Source organism: Lipotes vexillifer, unplaced genomic scaffold, assembly GCF_000442215.2.
Source record: "Lipotes vexillifer unplaced genomic scaffold, Lipotes_vexillifer_v1.1 scaffold31, whole genome shotgun sequence".
Taxonomy (NCBI): Eukaryota; Metazoa; Chordata; class Mammalia; order Artiodactyla; family Lipotidae; genus Lipotes; species Lipotes vexillifer.
In genome coordinates, this window is record NW_006792454.1 from 4,388,608 (window position 1) to 4,412,634 (window position 24,027).

At 38.7% G+C, this 24,027-nt stretch overlaps 1 protein-coding gene across 1 annotated transcript in view; it reads right to left on the reverse strand.

Annotated features, from left to right (window-relative positions):
• The window catches only part of BNC2 (basonuclin zinc finger protein 2), a 299,077-nt gene that overhangs the window by 265,447 nt on the left and 9,603 nt on the right, over positions 1–24,027 (reverse strand). The window lies entirely within an intron of this gene.

The following is a 24,027-nucleotide window of genomic DNA, read 5'->3' on the forward strand; positions in this document are numbered from 1 at the left end:
TCTTTCCCTCTTGGATTATAAAGGGAAAATTTTAATAAATTGGAAAGGTTTTGAATACAACCACAACATCCTTTTTATAATCAAAAACTGCTTCCATAATCAGGATAACAATTTCTTTTTAGATAATCTAAGCATACATGATAGACTTTTTTCTCAATTTGGCACTGCTGACGAGTTTTTCTACTATTTAGGAAAAAGAATTAACTTTGAAATTGGCTGTAAGGGAAAAAAAATCCAGCGCAAAGTAAGTTTAATATTCCTCTGAAAAGTGCACTTTAAAATTTGGAACTAAAAGCAAGAATCATCAAAAGAAAACTTCCATCACCACTTTATTACATTCAACAGGGTAAAAAGAATTCTTAAAGTGAGTATTCTCTAGAATGTAACGGAAATTCTAATGAATTCATCAAAAATTTGAAGTGCCAAGTCCACACATAAATCTTGATTTTGCTATAGAGTTGACTGCTTGTTGGTTTAAGACCTCCCATAAACTATGTGAATCTATCTGTTTATAGCTAATAAAACATCTATGGACAGCACTAATCAGATTAAACTCAAGGTCTATCTTGACAAAACCATCGTTTTACAGAAATACATAAATCATGTACCAAAAACTCTAATAAACATGGCACATAGCCCCACTCATAGTTTACTTTTTTGTGGTATATTCTTGACTTAAATTTCTGTTACATAGCATTTTTAAAAAAATTTATCAATGTAAAACTCTCCTGGCTTAGCAACCCTAAAAAGTTTTTCCTTGCGTTCATTTGGCAGTTATCAGAGTATGCAAGTACACACAGGCACACACACATACGCAACTCTGTGTATATTATATATGCATTATTAAGGAAGAGAAAAATGACTCATCACAAGAGCATGAAATCAAAGGAAGTATTAAGGTTTGAAAGTGAAGAGAAACAGGTAATTCAAAACTAAATTCAAATTATGATGATATGTTTACTTAGGTAAGCCCAAGATAATCCATACATCTCTTATTCACAGGGAAAAAGTCAGACGCATAAATATTCTATAAAGTCCCAATGCAAAATCAGAAGGCCGTTCCATACATCCACATTTTAATTTGTTATAAATTAAGTTGCGTCAGATCAAATCATGAAGCCATCCTGACTGCTACATATAACATGCACAGTTACAACCCAAGTCAAATCGTACACACCCTCAGTAACCATACCTCAAACGAGTGGAACAGTGAAGGAGCAGGCTAGAGTTTCCCCTGGGGAGGGACAGGGGTCAGGGCAATCTGCAAAATGGCTATATCTGAGACAACTGCAAAACCTGAGAATGTCCTCAAACCCTAAAGATGCTCACAGGGCTTCACAACGAAGTCTCTTTACAAGATCCACAGCCCAGATGACCTGCATCTTTCAAACTGTCCTATTTCCAGAATTCCTGATTTTAAATCACACTGGAAACCTTTGGCTGCAACTGAACTAGAATGGTTCTGCTTTGCCCTTCTAAACACCAAGGAGGGGGGAAGAACAGTGCCATACTTAATCCTGTTTTGTTTCAAACTCTCGGACCTTCTGCGTTCCAAAATTGTATCCCTCTGACTAATATAAACCGTTATGAGAGAAAAGGTTTAAAAAAAAAAAAAAAAACCCACACACCCCAAAGCAGCCAGTGAGAAGGAATGAGGGAGTAGTACTGGTAACATACGGTACCATGAGCTGCAGTGGCCTCCCCGTCAGTGGTGCAAGGGTCACAGATCACTCCTGGCCTTCGGGCAGACAGCAAAACACAGCCCAGGGAGGGGGGGACAGGGACCAGGCGGGGAGGGGCCCCTCGCTGCTCTCGGGCAGTTTACACAAGAAGGCAGCTCAGCTCCTTTCTGGCGCATTCCTCCTCTATATCTCCCAACCTCTCTGCATGTGTCCTGCTGTATTTTCTTCAGCTGGTAATTGTCCGGATGGCCAGACTTTAAACAGCCACAGTTTAGGAAAAAGCGAAACCCTTCTAAGTGACCATCACAGCAAATCAGCTTCACGCTGGTGGGTAAAATTTTCCAAGGGAAGTGTTCTTCTGATAGTTCCTGAGTCTCTAAGTGCCCCCCCCCCGCGGCCCCCGCCCTCACGGGCCGCCACACACACTCCCCTAGAGGGCGAAATGCACTGTGGCAATAAAACATTCATGCGACTTGGAATTTTAACACAATGCCATTTCCCTAGTTTAACCTGAAAGGAATGCACTAGTCACAACAGACTACATCATCCTGCCATTAAACCCTGCCAAGGAACCGCTTTTTTGGCCCTCCCGGGCCAGCTTTGACGGGAAAGGAGTACACAGACCCACACACTGAGCACAGAGGGGCCACCTCTGCTTCCTTGGCAGGGCCCAGCAACACCCTACTCTTGAACGTGACCCCTGACCCCTTGCATTGTGACCGGCTTGTGATGCGTGTGTCACTCTGGCACTTCTGCAGAGCCACACACTGCGCTGGCCATTGGCGGCTCCCTCTCGACAGGACTTGGGCCGACGCCAGAGGTTCTCTCTTATTATTAGTGCTACTATTGAAAGGCTCGTGTTGAAGGTGGGGAGGATTTTGCCTTGTGCTGGAGAGGGGTCTGTTTCTCTTTTTCCTTTGTTTGTCTTAGACTTTTTAAAAAACAAACTTTGCATTTGCATTCATGATTAGGTTATGATTACTGACAAACTGGTTTGCTTTGGGGACTACTTATCAAAGCCGCCAGTTCTTCCGCATTTAAGTGACATTTAATTTAGACTTACAAAATACAAAAACAGAAATTATTCTGACTTCTCTGGAGAATTTTAGAGGAAAACTCAAAGGTGTTGAACTCTAAAACATCCACACTTAACCATTTCATGTTAAAGTACTATCACACAACATTCAAGGAATAAATTAGTTTTTTGTTGTTTTTTTTAAAAACACTAGAGGTATTGATTTATTACTTGTGCAGAGATGTCTGCCTTCCAAGGAACAGAAGTGACAAACTAAGGGACAAGGAAAAACATGTGTACAACAAATGAAAAATTGAAAATCACATTAAAGGTTTTTAACTGTTTAAAGTAATTTTTAACTCTGCTGTGATGCCAATTTGACCCTTTATAGCCGATCACAAAAGTATTGATTTTTATTAATTTTGGAAGTTACAAGATACCATAATTTTGCCCCTCCAACATCCTTCCTTTATCCTCAACTTCTCTCTCACTACTAATGTATGCCTTCCAGATTTTTCTACTTTTCTGATTTTTTTTTTCCTTTTCTCATCATTAACTATTTTCATATGGGGCACTTTCACTTTCAACTTTGCCCTACTATTTTGTCTTCTAATTCATCCTCTCTACTCTAGTCACAGGCCATTCTAAGAAGTGGCAAGTCCCTCCTTCTGGCCCTGACCCTGAACTACAGCCAGGTGAGCTGATTATCCCTGCAAAAGGCAGAAGGTGTTCCAGCTTTCATCTCCTAGAATGAGGCCACATCCCCTTCCTGCAACAATTGAAGAAGACCTTACTTCATCTAAGAGAACATCCAAAATGATGATCGCTATCAGGTTAACATGCACATAGAAAATAAAGCCAAATTGTCTCCTTTAGCATAAATGTTGTCTCCTTAGTAGCTGGAATTAGTCTTAAGCCCCAGTTAAAAGACTTCTTTTTCCTTTCCTTTAAACAGAAATTATCATGCCTTGAAGAGTCATTCTAATCCCAAACCACGTTAATTCTAGCTAGGAGGACAGCAATTAATTTAAAAAAAAAAAAAAGGAATTATACCTGACTTGGGGAACTGGGGGTGGGAAATCAAGCCAACAGTGAAGCAAAGATTATCAAATCCTATGTGAAATATTTCCATTTCAAAATGTAAATGCTGAAATCAAACTGTCATTTTAATCTATATGAAACAACAATAGAGACATTTGATTTTTTCAAGTAATCTGACTTATTACCAATGTATATTCAAATTCCAATTTTTATGTTACTAGAGGGAAATGTAGTAAAACTGCAGACAGCACCACTTAAAGCAATGAGATTAAAATTACAGAGGATAATTTCTATTTAAGTTCAGACAGATACACTTTTTTGCTCATACCAAATTAATCAACACAGTGGTCTCAAAGCATCTTGGCCCAATATCCAGAGAAAGAAGAGTGAAGGTCTGTGATCATGCACATGCAGCATGTTAAATAAACCTCTCAACTGTGATGCGGTTCCTCTGAAGACCTCTGGAACTTTGAGACACATTGCTAAAAATAAGCAATAACCCATCCCTTATTTCTAAATAAAAAAATGTCAACCGATTTTATAATCTTAATACTGCTATGGTACAGTGATGCATCATGAGAAAGTCATATTTTTATAGGAAATTGTACCAATACAAATAAGGAGAATCAGAATCATCTAAAACCTGCTAGAAAAGAAAGTTCTAGCAATAAGTTCACTGAATTGCATAAAGTTGTACAAATCCATAAATTTTGCAGAAATGTAAACATTTTAGAGGGTACGTGTGTATGATCAAATCTGTGATAACCATGAGTGATTTTCATTTTCCTTTAACCAAAAGAAAACAGTACTGTGTTAAATGGCACTTAGAAATACAAATTTTAAAGTTTTGTAAGTTACCTTTTGGCTTCTAGAAAGCAAAATAGGTGAGATGTTTCTCACCAACTCCTATTAAGATGAGCACAAACAAACACGCGTTAATCTGTTCTTCTCAACAAGACTCTACTTGGAGCTACCCACCCCTAGTTGTCCCGCCACCGACCCGTCCCCACCACACACACACACACACACACACACGCACACACACACACACACACACACACACACACGCAGTTAGACTCGAACCCTGAGTGAGGGCAACCCTCAGAGGCAACAAGATGAGACAGGACAGGGAAGTGTGTGGATAGAAGACGGAAGGAGGAAAAAGGAAAGAGAGACAGTAGGATGAAACCAGACTGAAAGAAACACAAGCAACAGGAAAGAAAAGGACGAGAGAGACAGAGAATGAGATGGGGAGGAGCAAAATGGAAAGGGAGAGAAGAAAGGGGAAAGTGCAGGGAAAAAACGGATGGCTGGGGAGAGAGGAGGTACCAGAGCCCCAGGACACAACAGTGGATCAAGCAGCTGGCTGGAGATGCTAATTCAGCGCTTTAACAAATCAATGCCACTTGAAAAGTACAATGGGAGCCCTCACTGGGTAGATGTCAGGGGACTGAGAAAATGCATTCTCAAGTATTTCACATTAAGAGGGAATAATGTGTTAATTTATAACTCTTCACCCTCTACACTTGGATTATCTATCTGTGTCAGCGATTTGACTTCTTAAATTTATCAAAAAGGCACGCAAAGGGAGGCAGCTCTGGCTGCACCACTGGGAAATGAAGTTTCAGAAGAGCCTGTCCTGGGCAGCCCTGCGGTTCTTTTCACTTTCCGATTTGGGCTGAAGTGTCAGTGGGGGTGGCAGGAAGGAGTGAGCATTTGAAGGTGAGATCAAGGGAGGAGGGGCTCTCCTGGTCCAGTTACTAACAACGCAAGGAAAGGCTTTCTTGGCCTGTGGTTGATTGCATTAGGTACCATCCGTCAAAAGTGACACAGAAGAAAAGGAATAACTTGAATCAGCAACCCCGAGCTGCCATCATCAGAATTTACTTTACGGAAACTTACTTAAGTCTCTCGGCACACCCAGCGGAACAGTTGGGCTCTAATTAGACAGTACTCTCGCAATGCCACCGGAGCCCCATAGACAGAGCTTATCAACATAGGAAGGGAAGGGAGGGCTAAGTTTATTTTATTTGGTTAGTTCTGAGAAGGGGAAGGGAGATGTTAAAGAACTGATATATTACATCCCAGCATTCAGGAGCCTAATGTTTCTTTCTTCAGCAAAACCTATTTTATTAAACAGCAGATTCTCATAATCGTTTCCTAACTGTCCCTTAATGTAACTTTAGCCAAATTTTAATACAATGATAGTACAGCTCCTAACCTGAGGGATAGAAAGACTCTTAGTATTTTTTGCTGCCAAAATTAAAACCTTATCAGACTCAAGTTTTCAGAGTGCAAGCATTGTCAAGACACAAAGGCAAGTGTGTTAAAACTGTCGAATAAATAGAAGAGAGTTTCAAGAAAGTGTTTTAATTAAGGTGACAGCTTCAAAGATATGAAGGGGGAAAGTGATTATTACATATAAAGAAAACCAAAAAAATGACCAGATTTTAACTGCTCTGAGTTTCACTTTAAGATTGTTTAAACTACACACAGCAGTGTTTTAAACAGTGGGGATATTTTTATTTGCTACTCGTACAATTGCAACAGAAACATTCTCTTATTTTCCAGACATTCATATGTAAATGAATGCTGATGAATGGAAATGAGATGCTATACATGATGGGCAACGTGCAACATTTAGTTTCAAATCACAAAGTTACCTCACTCACTGAAGCTTGAATCTCTTCCCTTCTACAACTGGGCACTAAAAGAAATGAAAGACAATGACAGACCTACTTGTTTCTACTGGCTAAACACCACCTTCCAGAGAACTCGTGACAGAAAATAAACGTTCTTTCCATCTCATGTTTTGCATCTTTTCTATTACACAACTACTTTTTAAAATGAATATTTGAAGCTGAAGCTGATTAGAAGCTGAAATTATAAATAACCAGAAATTTTACAGCTGCACTGAGCCAAAGGATTAAAATGTCCAAAATAGTGTGATTACTTAATGAATGTTTTATTTCTTCCAAAGGAGAAAATTAATAAGGAATTTCCTAGGTAAAGACCGTAGAGTACATTACTTTCCCTTTTCATATAATCTTAGGAGACAGACTATATATTCTGAATTCTATGCAATGGCAGAGAATCATATGGTATGCATTTCAAGGGCCTCTATGCCCTGAGAGTAGGATTTGTCCTATCCCCTGTTTTTGCATGAATTACCATTACTGTCTGTCCCACCCATGCCACCCCCATGTAAACTATCTATTCTTATCATTATGGTAACATTAATCCCATTCTCCCCTCCCCCACCACACTCACCTAAGGGGTTAAAAGACTTCAGTACATTTGTGACTTGTCAGTGACATATAATACCCGGGTCCTTCATGCAATCAACTTTTACTTGACATGTATTTGCTCATCACAGGACCCGCATTACTACCGGGAAAATGAAGAAAAACCTAAATTAACACTTGACATTCAATATGGTCAAGTCCTTAATTGGCTGGGCTTCCTGAGAAAGCAATTTTCTATTCCCCAAACTGTTCGCGTGTCATGTGTGGAGTGCAGCTCTTGGCCATCACTGCTGTCCCTCGCTCGCTCTAATGAGAGCAGATGAATTAGTGCTACGTGACACGATTTGAACAGGGCTTCCTCCTCTTCCCCTCCCCCCAATCTTTCTCCTATACCAGTGACAGCTGTGTGGCAAGGGAAAGAAAGAAAGAGAAATGCAAGAGCAAACAATCCTGTAAAGGATGATCATTTTTTTTTAAGTGAACCTTAAATGTCTTGTTGAAACTCCAGAACAACAGGGTCATTTAATTGTGGAGGTGGGGAACAAAGATCAGGGGAATTATCTGGCTATGGTTGATTTCGGTTGTATTAACTTCCAGCATGTTTCTTCCATTCCTGGCTAGTTGCAGTACTAGATTGCACCGGTCTAATTAAAATGGAATTTACATCGACTTAAAAAGTTTTTTTTTAAAGGTCTGGAGAATGGGTCAACTAGAAAAAAAAAAAGGAACAGCATGAAATGATTATTATTCTAAGATAAACAAACCCCTGGATTAAAGAAAAAGATCTTTTCAACAAATGTTTAGGTCTTAAGAACCTACAACACAAAACTCTGTCACTATGCTTTCAAATACTGTTCAGAATCTGAACTTAATGCTAATCACTGTATTTTAAATCATTTTGTTTAGTTCCCTTTGATTGCTGAATGTTTGCAACAAAAGCTATTTGAACACTGATTTCATTCTGTTATTTTGGAGAGAGAAGGAACATAGTCTGCTTAATGTGTTCTTATCCAGCTCAATAAGAAACAACTGAGGACTTCCCTGGTGGCACAGTGGTTAAGAATCCACCTGCCAATGCAGGGGACACGGGTTCGAGCCCTGGTCCAGGAAGATCCCACATGCTGCAGAACAACTAAGCCTGTGCGCCACAACTACTGAGCCTGTGCTCTAGAGCCTGCGAGCCACAACTACTGAGCCCATGTGCCACAACTACTGAGGCCCGCGTGCCCAGAGCCTGTGCTCTGCAACAAGAGAAGCTGCTGCAATGAGAAGCCCGCGCACCACAACGATGAGTAGCCCCCACGTGCCGCAATGAGAGAAAGCCCGCGCACAGCAACGAAGACCCAACGCAGCCATAAATAAATTATAAACAAACAAAAAAGAAACAACTGAAAGGAAGGTAGGTCAGAATTTGCTGTTCAAAGATACTAAAAGGTAAACTGAAGGGATTTCTCTGAGTCTTCACTTACTCATTTTGAAACCAAAGAGGAAGTAATTTTAAATGCCTAAATTGCTAAACCAATCCGATTAGGACCAAAAAGAACTAGAGGAAGTAAGAATATGTGGCAGATCACACATTTGGGAAAGTAGTCAGTCCAAAGGACATGCATCAAGTGAAAATAATTAGTTACTCACACCTTAGCCCTTGGTATCTTTACTCAACTTTTGTAAATGAGAGCTAAAGCCAAGATACAACCTGTGCACTAGACGGTATATCAAGATTGTACCGGTGCCACAAAATCTACGTAAGCATGCAAAATACAAAACTCTCTCAAGTACAGTTCCCCTGCCTCAAATAAATAGCTTGATCATTTATTAGTTATTCCTCATAATTCTGAATATAATTTAAGTAATATTTCAGTAAGAAAATTGTTAAGTAAATTTGAATACACAAAAATATGGTGAGGGGCTTCCCTGGTGGCACAGTGGTTAAGAATCCGCCTGCCAATGCAGGGGACATGGGTTCAATCCCTGGTCCAGGAAGATCCCACATGCTGCAGAGCAACTAAGCCCATGTGCCACAACTACTGAACCCCCGCTCTAGAGCCCACGAGCCACAACTTCTGAAGCCCGCGCACATGCTCCGAGACAAGAGAAGCCCCCGCTAGCCGCAACTAGAGAAAGTCCACACACAGCAACGAAGACTCAACACAGCCAAAATTAAATAAATAAATAAATTTATATTTTAAAAAATATGGTGAAACCCACTTTTGCACTCTGTTTAAAGTTATAAGCTAAAGCCAAAAAAAAAGCTCTTTCCACATTTTATATTCATGGGAAATAACATGAAAGGAAATGAAGTTTTATAGGGTTTTTCTTAAAAAAGAGTCAATTCATAACATGATTTTAAATACTGCTACAATGACAGAAGACAAGCTGTAATGTAAGGAAACTTTTTGGACCACCTTTGATCTTCTACTCTGTTGGAACATTATCGTTTTGGATAATATGAAAACTCTGAAAGATGAGAATAATTTAGAAGTATTTTCACTGAAGCAAAACAATGCAATGGACACCCACTCTGCATATATTATCCCTCTGGTGGCCAAAGCACTGATATTTCAAGTTAAGAAGTCTTTCAAATATACTTGAGACAGCTTGTGATTGGGCATTCTATTAGGCATCTAAAAGAAGTAAATAATTTGGTATTCTGGAAAAGCAGCTCAGTCGAATACATCCAGTTAACTGCTACAGTAGCATTATAATCACTGAGCAACAAAGGGCAGTGTATTCTGCCAACAGCTTTAGGGTGACCTTTGCAATGCTGACTAGTCCGTCAAGTTCCATCTCTAAGATACACGGTACAGACAGGGGTGGTTTATTAACTGAGGTAGGAACTAAGACCAGGAGCCTCCAAAAGGGTAGGCATTTCACATTCAGGTAATGGGGAATTCCTTTCCCTCAGAAGAGAAACTGAGCACCATGAGATCAGGCTGGGCAGCCCCCATATTCTTTCCCAAAGCGCTAGCCTTCTGTGGTGTAGAAACTCCCAAGTATTAGGACAGCATCAGCATCTTTTCCCACCCTCCCCTACATTTCTAAAAACTGTAATGAAATTCCAGCTGGGAATTGGTAAAACGGGATCAGTGACTTGAGCTCTAAGAATAAAGTTGAAAAAGAATGTTGACATCATCTCAGGGCTTTAAACAAATTGTGCGGAGTCCTGCCTTATCTGGGGTACTTTCCAGTCATTGCTAACAGGGTGGACTGACAATTCAAGGGGGCAACAATCAGAGAGATGACTGCACTGGACCCGAAGATTGGATCACCTGTAGGAAAGTCAACCTTTTTGACTCGAGAAAGGCACTTCTTGATTTAAGAAAGTTAACAGTGACTACGGCAACGTGACATGCTTAAACTTGATATTCTCTTAGGGATGAGCAGGCTTTGAAGCTCATAATAAACTTAAAATGGCTCTGTGGAATGTTAAGGCTTAACGCAGATGGTTGGTGCTACTGTCATGCCTACACAAAAAGAAGTCGACCTGGAAATAACTGCATTAATGGCTCCAGGGTATTTAAAATGGAAGGCTCTCCCCCTCCCTTTTTTATTAAGAATTTTACTTTGAACCCTAAGAAGAAGCTGCATTAAGTTTCCAACTTGTTTAGCACAGCTCAAATTAAAATACTTATTCCAGTTTAGAAAGGCATCATGTTTGCCACCCACCGAGTACATGTTACTCTCACATTACACCATTCGCGAGAAGTATAAACACAGCGGAGAGAGAAATGACTGCTTTAAAATAGCCTGGCACATGCAACAATAAAACTATTTCTCAAATACAAAGAACAAATGTTATTTTATAAAAATGAAGAGCATCTAAAAGGGTATATTCTTTTATCCTCCATTCTTCACCACTCTCTTAACTGCAGTGCCTCCCTCCCCTGTATTAAAGATACTTTATCTAATTCCCAGCTGAAAGGCTTCTGAAACTGGTAAGTCCCAGCTGTGTTGATGCTGAACTTCTCGCACATGGCACACCAACGTCATTCTGACACACGTACAGATGCTTTGTAACAAGCTGCACCAGTCACTTGAGTTGAAATACCTGACTTGCTATATAAAACAAACTGTTACTCTCTGGTCTTTCCTCCAGCTCAGCTCTTCTCTGCTGTTTTGGAAGCAAACCAACAGCTTGTTAATGTTGACATCAGTGATGACTCCCTTCTGATTGGTGTCTGACACTGTCCAGCAATGCTGTTCAACAAGACCCTAGACAGAACCTAGGCACACAGAGGCCCCGTTTGCAGATCATTTTAACAAGATGTTCTCGTTTCCTGTTCCCACGAAAATCAATAACAGGATGACCTTCAATTTGAAATTCAAACCAATTAATTACCTGTTCTGTTGAAAATGTTGATATATGATTTGCCTAGAGAATTTCAATTATGATTAGATTATTTCTCTTAAAGAGCCCCTTCGAAAAATTTAGAAAGACACTTAAAACCTCATCTTATACAACATAAATGATGTTTTCTTGAAGCTCGTATACAATATTGGCCTTGTACGAATTAGTACGGGGAAGTTTTGCCTTGTGGTCCATCTCTTCCCCGTGACATCATAATCAATTGCCTGGTAAATTATTGCGTTCCCACAAAGATTCAGGGCCAAGAATCCACTGCTTAAAGGTGAGATGAAAAGCCCTTTATAGTTGAATTCAGCTTTTCATATATACATCAGTGACTGACACAAATCATGGGATTCTTCTCCAAATTTAGAAATCTCCCCTTCCTTCCCTAGAATTCTAAAATTCTTACTTTTCTACCTTTATTAAAAGTCTTTGTCCATTTTTTGTTTTGCTCATGTTTGATTTTTCTTTATATTGTGGGTCATATGAATAAAAGCTATATACATCAAAACTCTCAGCACCAGAAATATATTTACTAAACTTTTTTTTTTTCTTTTTTTTTTTTTTGCGGTACGCCGGCCTCTCACTGCTGTGGCCTCTCCCGTTGCGGAGCACAGGCTCCGGACGCACAGGCTCAGCGGCCATGGCTCACGGGCCCAGCCGCTCCGCGGCACGTGAGATCCTCCCGGACCGGGGCACGAACCCGCATCCCCTGCATCGGCAGGCGGACCCGCAACCACTGCGCCACCAAGGAAGCCCTAAACTTTTTTTTAAATTGTGAAAAAAAATGAAGAATTCGGTCTCATCCCAGTGGGGAATTCCCAAGATGAATGCTCACATGCAATGAAACTATTATCTTCATCCTTTAAAATATTACCTAAAACAGAGCTTTCTATATGGCAGCCAGTAGGCTGAATATAGCCTACAGATGAGTTTTGTTTGGACCACACACTTTTAAAAACATTTGAAAAGGTTGCCAAGATTTAAAAATCGGGAGGTTCTGACATAAAAATCTAGATTTCTGACTTCCCATTAAAAAAAAGAGAGAGAGAAGAGGAAGACCTCACAACATTGGGCCTTGCATTCCCATCCAGCAACAACCGGTTAGAGCTAGGGAGCTGCCACCTCACTGTGGTTGACACAAGAGCCTTCTGGTCCACCACAGTCCCCATCAGATTCACTCCTCTTGCTTTGTTTACCTTACTTCCTCATGGACCTTTTGGGCAACTCCTGATCTTTGAAATGCCATACTACTCCAAAGAGGGTTTACAGAGTTTGTGGAAGAAAAAGAGAAGGGTGTCTTCTCTTTCTTATTTCATGGGCTTACACAATGTACAACAGTGGGTAGATTTTACTTCAAAATATAGTTGTTCAATCAAACATCAAGCGCAAAGCAAACTCCTTTTCATAATTAAAAAAATTTGTAAAGCAAATCCAAAACTGATGATCTTGTCTTACACAGTGGTTCAACAGAACATTTACGCTAGTTTTCAATCAACCACATTCTTCTCTGCAGCCCAGAAAACGTGCTCAGGTCAAACTGTTACTGAGATCTACATCCATTTTGTTCCTTCACATGTTAACACTTCTGCACTTCCTTTCTTGAACGATCATATACTTAAGTGAAAACTGACCCTAATACAAAAATAGAATACATCTTCAAGGTAAATTTTAAAAGTCAACATTTAGAATGCATGAATATTATCATAGCAAATACTCATCTTTACTGGCTCCACATGTATGCCACAATCTGACATTTATACTTATATTAAATAGACATTATTGCAGGTTCAAATGACCCCAAAAGTCATGGCATATTTCTTTAAAAATGATTATTACCTAAAAGCAGATGTCTATGACAAAGTCACCATGCACTTCTATTTGCTTTTTTTCTTAACTGGAAGCAAGTGCAAGGAGAAAGTCTTTTCTATTTCACTATTTCCAATTAACCACAACAATATTCTTCTATCTATTAACAGAGTTTACAAACAAATTAGAAATACCCTATTTAGCAGAGGAAAGTATCTTTTCCCTTCACCAAAGGATATCAACAGGCTATCTCTGCTGTACTGTATGGTTCAGAATGCACTAAATATGCTATGACCAGCCATATTCCAACTTATTAAAAAGAAAAAACTGTAAATCAACTTTAGGAGAGTGTTTGCAAATTATGTTTCATCATTGGCCCGCATTCTTGAAAGATTATTTTTAATTAGGTGTTTCCTTCCTATCAGAGAGGCATTTTTCTTCCAGTTTTACCTTAAGAAAGCAACCCTTGAACACATGCCAAATTTACTTCACAATCAAACTTTAATCCCCCAAATCTCTTGATTCTTAACAACTTGAACAACTTTAAGTAAACAGTTCACAAAATCATAATGATCATACTGCATTCCTTAACACCCAGTTGACTAGGAAAAGAGAAAATGCCAAAAGTACGAGCTCCATAAATAGTCTTAGGCCCGATAGCTGAACAACAATGTGATATACTCCTTTTGGGAAGCATTTTTCCTTAATATCCATTATGTTTGAAATTTGAGCAATTAGAAGCAGACACCTGGAACTCAATTATTAATTTACCTCTTCCCACCCCTTTTACACCTCTTTTGAAACCATCTCTTAAGGTGCTTCTTAAAGAGATGACCCCGTGGGATAGCATGCATGTAACGGTTCACATCATTTTCTTTAAAACATCTTGGTATAATCTAAGACTAAACATATTCTCTTTCTTCTTTAAGAGTATCACTTGAGAAAAAATTTTAAATTTCTCAAATGACTAATGAGTAAAATGGTAAAAAACAAAAATTAAAACAAGAGTTCTAGGAAAAGTATTGATATAATTCACCACATTCATGTTGATTTATTTACTATAACCTTTTAGAAAGGGGAATTTTATGGAAAAACACAGTTAATTCCCATCCATGATGACCAAAGTTTAAAAATTTTCTCCTCAGGTTCACATGGCAGCTGACTGAAAATACATAAAACAGTTCTAGAAGACTCCTGATTTGTTTATTTTTGTTTGCACTTTATTGTGTTAAGATAAAAAATAAAGCATGAGATAATGAATGTTTAATATTATTTAATCTATATTCTATGGGGATGAAGGTATTACATTCACTTCTTTCTATGAATCACTGATTTCTAGGAAAGGGTATCTCAAACTAGGCTTACACTGAGGCTCATTTCAACATTCTACATTTGTTTTAAAAAAAGAGAGAGAGAGAGACCAAAAGTACAGGCATACCGGCACACAAAGAACAGTGGGTCATCAGCATACTCAAGAAGCAGGCAGCAGTTGGTTTACACAGAAGTTATTAAAAATAGTTATTTGCACAAGTAAAAATTAACACTTCTCACTTTTAACCAAAAGGGTGTTTTTAATATAATGAGCATCCAAGCTTCTCTGGTCATGAGAAAACCTGGAATATATTATACAAGCATGAATGTGGCCCAGGAAGCAATATATGAGATGTCCTAGCTATCGACAGATTAACACTTCATTTTCATTACTCTAATCTCACCACAGGCTGTGAACACTCTTTTTTTTCTTATGTGAACAACAATGGTGCAAGAAAAAACAAGCTGACAGGCAGGCGGGGTTCATTAAATGCACAAGGCCTTTATTCCCATAACACATCTCACCTATATGAAGCCAGGGTTCGGACTCCCATGCTGGCTACTGAAACAAGCTCTCCCAGATGTCGGACTTCTCTCTCGATCCCTCCCTACTTCATTTATAATAAACGTCAAAAAAAAGAGTCAAAATGGAAAAATTCTTTTTCACAAGGAACTCCGTTTAACAGACAATAGGATTGGTAAGATATTTTAAGATTTATTCAGTCCCCGGTTACTTTCCAAAGTTGTCCAAGAAAACAAAAAAGAAGTGGTTGTGAAGGGAAATGATGAGATGTTTGAAGTTCGAGTCAGAGTCTAATCTTGGTATCTCCATCTCAGTTTAGTCCTAACTCATTTGAGGATAACTGCAGTTTTTCACTGGTTGAAAATGGCAATTCACAAAGTAAGAATCAATCAAGCTATTTCCCAATGAATGACACTGAGCTTCCCCAAAAAGCTACCCTCAAGGAGCAAAAAGGCTACAAAGTAAGGAATCATTAAAATGACATTCCTAACATGAGGAATTCCTTTTTAGGGTGAGCTATCCATACACTCATTGCATTTGAGGCAGCCACTGCCAAAACCTCAACAAACCTAGAAATGAATCACTTAATTCCTACAACCAACCAAAGGACAGGTGTACACTTCCTGCCTGTCTGTGCATACAAATGCACTACCATGTGACATTGTGGGGTTTTAAATTTTTTCCATAGCAAGACAGTAAGTCTTTCCACAAAGTCCAGATCAGGGCTTTTGGTTTTGGTTCTTTCTGGTACTCTAATATTTATACCTAAAAAAAAAAAAAAAAAAAAAAAAAAAAAAAAAAAAAAAAAACCAAATTTGATTTAAACCAAAAAAAAAAAAAAAAAAAAAAGAATAGAAGAAAAGCAATGTTACATAGAGCCACAAATAACCTACCTGACTCTTATGTTCTGACATGAGGTCAACAAGAAGGCAACTTCATGAATATGCTTAGTGTATAATTACTGTCCCATTTCTTGCAAGTGGCCTCCCAGTCATGTCCACTGCCCTCCAGCACTGGCAGAGGGCACAGGAGTGGGCAGCTTTCTTTACCTATGCCTGATTAGGTGCCCCAAATAGCCATCCTAATGATTTAAGTCAATGAAATCTTTCTTGCTTAAATTTTAATGGAAGAAAAAAAAAATTTTTAAACCCTGGTGATGAACGTTCTCATTTTAATATTAGTTGTGTTATTACGTTAAGCCAGCTGAAAGTAATTATTTTCGGCATGTAAAATATTCATTATCCTGAAATTTTTCTTTTTAAACTCCCCGTTCAGGTACTCTCTGATCATCAAGTATGAGTCCTGAAGAACTGTCTAGAAAACAAATAGCCACTAAAAGACACCTTAATAAAGTTGAAAAATTCATGACAGTCACACAAAAGCACAGCAGGTCCAGGACTGGAAGCTGTGTCTTTCCCATGTAAAATAATATTTTCTAATCTTGCCCATTTTAACAGTCTCTCAGCTGTGTAGGACAAGGAGTTAAAATTTATTAAATACAAAACAGTAGTGAATCCTCCTCATTGTGTTATGTATAGGGCATGCTTTCAATTCCAATTTTTAATGTCACCCATTAATATCTGCGCTGCCACGACTTCCTTTTTTTTAAATGTTCCAGTTAACGCTTATTAACTTCAGTTTGTCTCAAAGAGTCATACCTTCAACCTACTGATGGAAAACTTTACACGTTTTCCTTCTAACAAAATGCTCTCTTGCGCAGATGTAAGTCTAACTGCACAAAATGATAAAGCCAAGAATTACTTAAAAAAAAAAAGAAAAAGAGAAAAGCAAAATCTCTATTCAGCTAAGTACCTTCTTACACGGTGAAGGATCCAACTGAACTGCCTTTCAGCACCTTTGAATGATAAGCCTGGGCCCTTGGTAACACATTTTTATCAAGCCCAGACTTAAAGAACCGTTACAGAACAGAACTCGGGACAGTCCTCCTGTCAGCACCTCCACAATGAGGACCACATCTGAGGGTGGCACCTCTTTCCCATCCCTCTGCCAGAGCGAGGTACTGCCTTTTAATTCCTTTATATTAGGGCAAACAGGCCCAGTGAAAGTAAGGAGAAATCCAGAAAAAGAAAAAAGAGGGGAAAGGAAAATAAAGAAATTAGGTCTTTGGGAATGGAAATAGGAAGGAAGAACAGCCTAACCATGTATTTAGGTATTTAGGGCATTAAGTAAATGGCCGCCAACACAACAGACTTAAAGCATCCCCCTCTCAACAACACACAAACCCTAAAGACAGTAGCAAAATAACACTGCAGTCTAAAAATACTGAGTAAATAAGATGTCAGATATGCTCAAGAGAATCTGTGCTACAATGAGTAACTTCCTACTGTTCAAGATTATTTTCATTTTCTTAACAGAAATGAAAAACTGATGAGCTTAATTAAAGAAAAACAAAAGGATATTATTTTGTTGTTAAAGGATCAATTCATTTTTTTAATTGGAATGATGATTAATAAGCTGAGAATTTGATTTCTACGTTAGCCGGTTTGAATAATGCATTGTTTCTCCACAAGCATTTCCATTAAGAAAGGCTCTGTGGATGAAGAAATGATATAGCTCTTCCTCTCTTCTCCTGATCTCTGACTCTGTGGCATGAAATGCTTCCCAGAGCGTTTGAACAGAACACCACCGCACACCGCCCTCACCCAAATGAACTCGAGTCATAAATTTTTCACCTTAGGGTTTGAATGTACACTATGAGATTTGCTAGGCTTCCTACAGGGAATGTACAAATTAAAAAAGAATCAATACTTTTATTTTTCCTAGTCTCTAAATTTCTTTTAAAACTGGGGAGGGAGAAGGCAGTACAGGTCATGCTCAGTGAGGAGATGGGGGTACATCGGATGTCACCACCCCAGGCGTCATTTTCCAGACGTCATCTGTACATATTAAAACTTCCTGGAGCTTGAGTTGTTCAGAAAGTTTTTCATCTTATTTTTTTCGCCTGTTTACAGTTGTATCTTACAGGAAAAAACTCCTTCTTCTACACAATGTCTTGCTTGTATGTCAGGATAGAAAGGCTGCTATGCCTGAATTATGCCTCTTTTCCCTTATTTCTCTAAAGCTTAAAAATAGATGTCGAAGTTCCTTGAAAGGGTTTTTGACTCCCTTCCTCCTTCTCTCCCTGGTCCTTAAGTAGACGAGGATCACCAAGCAAAATGTGGAAGCCAGCTGCTTTTTGGGAAATAAAAATGGCATCAGCTTTGGCAGACAGGGGTGAGATCAATCATTTCCTATGATCCCCAAACAATCTTCTCTCTGACCAAGGCCTGGAAAGGGGTAGTTGTGTAGCGACAAAAACATACCACGAGAGGGACAAGAGGATTTTCACATGGTGAAGAATTCATTCCACGCACAGAACAACCCGGGCTCCAAACCTCACATGAAAGGAAATCTTGTAACCATTCTATTCCATGTTCTTTGGATAGTAACAAGCAGGGAGTCCCAGAAAAAAATTCTCTCACTGAGAAAGTCACCCCACGATTCGCTCTCCTCTCCCTGCTACCACGAAGTTCCCTGACAATATTACGTGGGAAAAAAGGAGTTAACTCCTAGTTCATTTCCAACACAATGATTCAAACTGTGGACACAAGCTAAAAGCAAATTCCAGTTTCTTGTCTCATTCCTTTTGATACATACGTGTGTGTGTGTGTGTGTGGTGTGTGTGTGTATTCTAATCAAGCATCCCAAGTTCAGAAAATACCTCTTAGGCTGTACAGAGTCATTAGCTATTCATGTTTATAGGGAAAGTCCTGTGGAAAGCTTTGCAGACTGATGAAGGCAGGTGCCCAATCTAACTTTTAAGTGTGTGTCAGGCATATAAGGTGGGGAGACAGAAGCACTAGCATTTTTGTTTTTTGCTGAAGTGGATGACGCCAGCTCACTATCTGTAACGGCCTGCTCCTTTGGAATCAGCTCCCCGTGTCACAATGACCTAGCAAACTGGAATGCTTTCACTATCACTGGAGTCCTTGCAATCCTGCTTTGGCTGTGACCCATTCACTTTTGCCCCAACTTCTCCAAGATGCCTTACTCAGCATCTAATTAGTTAGGGAGGATTTGCCGTGGCTCTTAACCCTGACACAGAGTGGGAGGATGTGCTGCTGTGGGAGCCCAAATCTGTCCTGTCACTCCATTAATCAGATTTCCATAAAGCCACGCATGAACAACAGAATTTATCAGTGAGTGTTCAGATACACTCATAAATGCAATTATAAAAAATACCTACAATTATAGAGATAAGATAGCTGCACCTTTAGGGATTGATTTTTCAACTGTGGTTACTCGACTCACCTTAGCAAAAGGCTTTACAAATTACACACACACACACACACACACACACACACACACACACACAGTCCCAGGGAGCAGATGACAGAAACGTGAGAAAAGTAATTTCAAAATGATCACCTACTACGTTCCAAGTCACTTAATGTATTGTGGTGAAAATAAACTTGAAATTTGTGCACGGATTTTTAATATATACCAATATATACCACACACACATCTGAGAATATGTTTGTGCCTGATCTGCTTTTACACATATGTAAACACCACAAATAGGGCCTACTACTTTCCCCTCCCTTGCATTACAAATTAGACAGTACCTGTTAAATGAAGTCTGCATGTTATACGTAGACTTACAAAGTATAGGCCAGCACACAGGAACCTCTCTCTATGCTATAATTTGTATTTTAACAATTATCCACATATTCCTATTTTAGTGTTACATTATAAGAATGGATGATAAGAATTATATGTGAACATATGTCTACAGTTAAGACTTCAAAATAAAACACATTATCACTCAAATTAGAGAGGGGAACTAAATTGGAGGTAGCAGCCTACCAATTCAACAAGCTGAAATTACATGCCTCCTAATATAATATAAATATTTATTTTAGCATCATGACCGTAAGTTTGGTCAATTTAATCCTTTTTTAGTAAGACATGATTACTAAAACACACCGACTGTAAGAAGGGGAGTAAAAAGGGAGGAGGAAAAGTGCAGAAACCTAGGGATGCATGATGCCTGGCAGTGAAAGTCATTTTCAAAGACCATTAACTATCAACTGCTTTACTCAGGTCTCTGGTTAAATAAGAATATACATCCTCTGTTAAAAGGGACGGGAGGGCTGCACGACTGGGATAGAGTTTAGAATAAAAATGTATTGTACAAACTAGAAAGAAGAATCAAACCACGATATACAATTAGGCATCTGACTTGTAAGAAACACTGTCTATGTGCCTTTTAAACTGTTAATGAATAAACATTCAAATTATTTGGCGGGGGGCAGGGGCAGGTAGGAAGTCAGACAAAACCACCATTTCCACTTGAAAATATAGATTCAACCAACGGAAACCGTGTTTGCCTATATGAATAGAAAGAACTAAAAGACTACTGGGAGAAAAATTCATTTCAAACCTGCTTTTAAATGGATTCCAGCAATGTTATTATATGTTTCTGACAATATATTTTATTTATCATTTCTCTGAAATGGGCTAGATTTTATATTAGTGAGAAAGTTTGCTTGACTCTGTCCTATCTCTGGTGAGCAGATGCTCTGGTATTAATGTAAATCACTGATTTAATTTTTAGCTTTCTTGGTTTGCCCCTCACCTATCTAGGAAATGATTTCTCTGGTGATAACTAACACATCATGCTAATGAGACAATCTAATGCACAATAGAAAAATGTCACTACTAATAATATTTGCATGAAGTTAAATAAAGCAACTGTAGGATAATGTCAGACAGTTGTTCTTTAACAAGACACAGTTTCACAATGAAATTATGTTGTTAATTTTGTTACATCATTGGGTGAATCCTAAATTACTACATAATGATGCACAGGGTCATTTATAATTCTAACTTAGTATTTCACTCGTTTCTGAAAAGAGACCTTATTAAGGGATCCACATCTTATTTGAAACAGGTTAAATATACCTCACTAATAATAAAAGGTAAATGCCTCTAGTAATGTGTAAAAGTGTGGGCTCTAGCCCTTTACCTGCTATGGTTTCATTTCTGAAAAGATTTCAAAATATATTAGACTATTGCATCCCTTGAGGTAGCTACAAAAATTTTATTTGCTATTCTCTCACATGCACAGAAGATTTACAGAAATCGAAAAATCGCCATTTAAAGCCTGATTAAAAACAACAACAACAACTTCCAAAAGCAGTCCTGATTTTGTGCTTTTAACAGTACTTTGTGAGGTTAAAATGGGTAAAATAACATTCTGGATTCTAGGAGATGAACAGAGAAGATGAGCAAAGGGTTTCTGGTTATTCTCGACCTGTCAATGATCAAAGTGACCCAAAGAAGAACTCCCTTTACAAAAGTCAAGAGTCATGCCCTTTAAGGTTACCAAATATCTGTCTGTATGGAAAAATATTATCCCTTTTGAAAACATCATACTCAATCAAATACAGGAGAAGAATGTAGAGAGGCAGGAAAATGCAGTCAAATTGTCATATCTCAAACTTTAGGGGAACAGACTTAGTTCCACCAAATCTAAATTGGCTTCAGATTGTGGTATCTTTTTTGTTAGAATTACACAGACTGAAGATTTACATATTAGCAGATCTAACTTTGCTCATACAAAACAAAAGACAAAGATTTTCATAACCCTACTTCCTAAATTACCCATAGAAGATACAACCCTAGAATATTAAATTTCAGTATTCATGAGCTATTTCACACTCTTAAGTTTTGCTGTAGTTAAATACTACGGATGGTGAATTCTCTATAACTCAGTTTTAAAACCTGCTAGTCAGTCTTTTCTAATATTTAAAGAAACGGTCAGGTAAATCCTACAGTTTTTCTTATTACAGAAAACTTTGAAATAAAAAATATGCCCAATAAGTTGTATTCATTTCAAGAGCTAAGTCAAATTTTTCTTAGAAATTAAAATAATAATATAGAAAAAAATCTCTATGCCTTAGAAATACAAAATTCTGCAGGCTTGATTAAACTGGACAAACTTTTACCTGCAGTAAGACAAAAGCTGTCTTAAGGTGTATACTGAGACTAGTATTCCTTGAAACTGTTGGCTTTGCGAGATATCTTCCTTGCTCTGGCACATACACACACACACACACACACACACACACACACACTGAATCAGCATTGCTGATGAACTATAGGTCAGGAAAATAAACATATTAAACATGTACAGCACATATATTTTTAGATTTACACATAGTTTCAATTTAAGTTTACACAATATTTATACAAACTAAAATGTCATCCTAAAGGAGAAAAAAAAAAAACACGTAAACTCATACCCTCTTTCACATGCTTTCCAAAAATGCAGAGGAGGTTAAGCATTTAATAACCACGACAGGAGAAAAAAGAGGGGGAGGGGAGTTGCCAATTACTTCAAAACCAAAAAATAAAGAAAATATATAAAATATGGTGAAATCACTATACTTTTTTAAATTGTGATTTTCTCCCTTTATTGTACTACTGTTTAGTAAATAGTATAATTAATATTATATAGTTTCATACAGCACCCATAATGCATAAATTACTTCCCTATATTTCTACTCTTTTCATATAATCACCGATGCTCACTTTCACACATACATGCACACAGGTACACACAAAAGAGATTTTTATACACCCACAGAGTGAAACAGCTGGATCAAAGACATCATAATGGCTCAGCTGTACAAGTTTCTGTCTCTGAGCGATTTCAATTTATTTTCCTAACTTTGATCCATCATTTATATAATTTACTTTTATTTGTTTTTTAGCTAAAATGTTTTCCATGACTTAAAGTCTCCTTAGATTCAAATCTACTTGGAAATGGGCTAGTGCCAAAGAAGCAATCTAACACCATCTATGTGGTTCAATAGCCATTTATCAATTGATCATTATCTCTATCTGGTTTTATTAACTCTTTTCTAGCTAGAGGGAGACCTAAACCAATCTTCCCTTTCAACACACACACACACACACACACACACACACACACACGACCTCCACTAACTCAAGAAAACCCTGAATATGACATCTAATTTTTAAAGTGCCAGAACAAGTTATTTGGTCCTAAGGTCAGTGAAAACACACTCTGTGTTCCAACCACGAAAAGAGCCACCCAGGCAGGGACGTGCCTCAGAAATACACCTCTCAAAGCACTCGGCAACTCCAAGGAGTATCTCTGGGAGGAAATGAACTTTTTAACTTGCAAGAATGGGAAACTGCACATAAAGAGTTGCATATTGGGTTTGTGTTGATTGCATTTAAATCCCAGCTTACTGTATCAGCAGTAATCAGGGTCCCTCTACAGGATATGTCAAAATACACCTTATTCAAATGTATTTATCCTATCCAGAACTGTGTGGTACAGCTGTTCGCTAGCTAAATGCTGCAAAGCGCTGGCTCTCTGCACTATCTTTCGCAGATCTATTTCTAAACTTGCGGTAGTCTCCAGCCTGGCAAACTGCTTTCTTTCCCTCTTTACCAATACTTTAAAAATCGAATTAACTGAATAAAGTATTTAGTTCTCATCAACTCCTACAAACAAAACAGGTTTTTTTTTAAAAGAACGCAGCTGCAGTATTTTTTTTAAATGAGTGGAGTACTAACCATTTTCTAACGACCTCCATCTACTTAAAATCCCAGTGAACTCGTAATACTTTCGTGCTGTGCGGAAGGTAGTATCATACTAACTCTTGCTGGTGGAGGCTTTTGAAAAGACGTGTCTGGGAGGGAGGCACCAGGGAACTTCCCTCCCTCGCTTGAGCACAGTCCAAGATGAAAGTTTCTGGGTTGTTTCCCTTCGCTTCCTCTCCCCCTCGCTCCCCCTCGGAGCCGCAGAGCCAGTGATTGTGCAAGAGGAGCCGGGCGCGCGCGGCGCGTAGGTACCACCGAGCGCACGGTACGTAGTACGAGCCGCGGACTCCGCTGATTAATGAGCAGTCGCCGGCGGCCTCGCGCGGACACGTCGGCTGTCCCCGCAGAGCCAGCGGCGGCGCAGCCGGCCAGCCCGGGGACGGCTCTGGGGAGGACGCCGAGGCTGCCCGAGT